This window comes from Pseudocercospora fijiensis (genome assembly GCF_000340215.1).
Source record: "Pseudocercospora fijiensis CIRAD86 unplaced genomic scaffold MYCFIscaffold_9, whole genome shotgun sequence".
Lineage (NCBI taxonomy): Eukaryota > Fungi > Ascomycota > Dothideomycetes > Mycosphaerellales > Mycosphaerellaceae > Pseudocercospora > Pseudocercospora fijiensis.
The window spans coordinates 176,793-179,101 of NW_006921540.1; positions in this window are offsets into that span (position 1 = coordinate 176,793).

The following is a 2,309-nucleotide window of genomic DNA, read 5'->3' on the forward strand; positions in this document are numbered from 1 at the left end:
ATCTATATAGTTCGAAAAAACCAAACCGGAACTAGGGAGCTAGTTCGCTGCTAAGAAACCAAACTATACACGTTTAGTAGTTCGGAAACCGAACTACTACGGGGTCTAATAGTGTTTAGTAGTAAGAACGTAAAATATTTCGTACTCTTAGATAACCTTCTTATTGCCGCCCTTCTTCTTAATTGTATATAGGCGCTAGTCTTCCTTATTCTACCGGAAGCGGTATAAAGCCTAAATCTTCTCGTTATAATCGGCTTTGCTAAGTGTAGTATATCCGAGGCGGCTAAGCGTCTTATTATCGACTATTACTTATTAAATAATACGAAAATAGCGCTCTCGAGTTATTAGCATCTTATCGTAGCCCTTCTACTTCTTCTCTTTAAGGTATTCGTTAAACGCGACGTACGCTAATAGAGGGAACGGATTAACGCGCTATTCGGCATCCTAGCTATCGAAACTAGGTACTATAACGGTCGGAATCGCTAGTAGTACTACTAAAGGTCGTATAGGTATATTACGTTGCAGTTAGAGGTTTAATTGTATAGCCGTAGGCGATATTAGGCGAAAGGAAGGGTTAGTAGTCGCGTTAGAAGACATTTTTAGTAAAAGTTAGTATTGTTAGTAGGGAACTAGATTAGGAAACTAGATTCTAGCTATTTGCTTTTAGAAGCTATAGCTGTATAATAATACATCCTTATATTACTCTAAATACCGGAAACGACTCGATTAAGTGCGAAGATAGTCGCTATTGTTACTCCGGTATAATAATACTAATACGTAGTTGTATTATAATAGCAGATTAGATTTAGTAAGGATCCGCTTTCCTAAGCTTAGCAGCTTTATCTTACAATCCGGTTTACATATATAAACCTAACTAAACAACACCTGAAACTAGACCAAATTGGCCTTGTTTGATCAAAAGCACGAGTCTAATAAAGGTAAGCCAATTTGATCAAATTTGGCTAAGAAACAAGGCAATTTTGGTCAAACAAATCGAGATTTGATCAAATACGAACGGGCGATAACAACCCCAATATTCCCATACAAGCCAGCGCAGATCACCGAGGAGATCATCGAAAGCACATTCCTAACAGTTTGCTATATATAAGGCGAGAGGCCTTGCATTGCAGTTTGTATGACGTATTGTCCTTAATAGGCATACATGAAGAGTCCAAAGAACATGTAAACGAACCAGATAAAGGCGCTCGCCAAAGTGAGAGCTTTGAGGAAGTCGCGAGGTCGTTTCATTTCTGCTATGAGTTCGCAGAAAATCATAGCGCCGCCGTAGGCATACACTGCTTGCATGAAGCCATTGATTGATCCAATGAAACTGCCAGAGTTCGGGAGACCGGCACTATGCTGGATTTTAGGATACGTTCCGTCCTGAAGCTGAGCCACGAGACTCCCACCAGGTGCAGTCAACGCTGATCCAGCCGAAGCCTGTTGAGCTCCTACATAGTTCGATGCAGAGCTTGCAGCCACCGCCATAGTCACAAACGCCACAGAGACACTAAGCCATATCGCCGCACTAGCGAAAATGCCATACCTCTTCAAAGTACGAACCCGTCCAAGCAGAATCCCAGCAACAGTCCAAACCAAGCAACAAATCGCAAAACAGAGTCGAAATTTCGCAACCTGAGATAAACCTTGCCCGTTACCAATGATAATCAACCCGATGTTACAAATCCGCTGCAGCGCTTGGAGGAAATTGCAGCAGTGTCGAGCCCAGGTACTATAGATTCGAAACGCAAGATCTGAGTATGAGCGTAAAGGGTACGGGTAGGAGTCGAGTGCGAGGAACACTTCCCACAAGAGCCATCCGCTGTAGTAGGCCAAAGCGCCAAAGACTGTGTAGAGGACTGTACCTGGACCCCAGCCAGTGGTGGCGAAAGCGAATGGGGGGCCCTAGGGGCCTAGGATGTCGGTGGTGATGAGATAAAAGCATGCTCCCCAGGTGGCGGTACGGAGGGCTCGTGAGGCATTGATCCACTCGTCATTCGTGATTTCAAGCTGGCTATTCTCGGTTATGGTTGCGGTTACTGTCTTCTCTTCGATAGCAGGGACGACATCATCGGTCTTTGAGCTGAATAACCTTCTGTGATTTTTCTGGCCTTGCCTGTTTGAACACCTCGACGAGCTGCCTGGTCCTCCTCGGCTCGCGTGAGTTTGGCGTAATGGAGATACTCTTCGAATGAGACGCTTGGGTCATGCAATCTATGTTGACGGGGCTGGAGAACTTGGGTTTCGTCGTTCGCAGTAAAGCTTGAATGAGAAGTCTTCTCGCTGGGAACGATGTAAGTCTCTTTTGC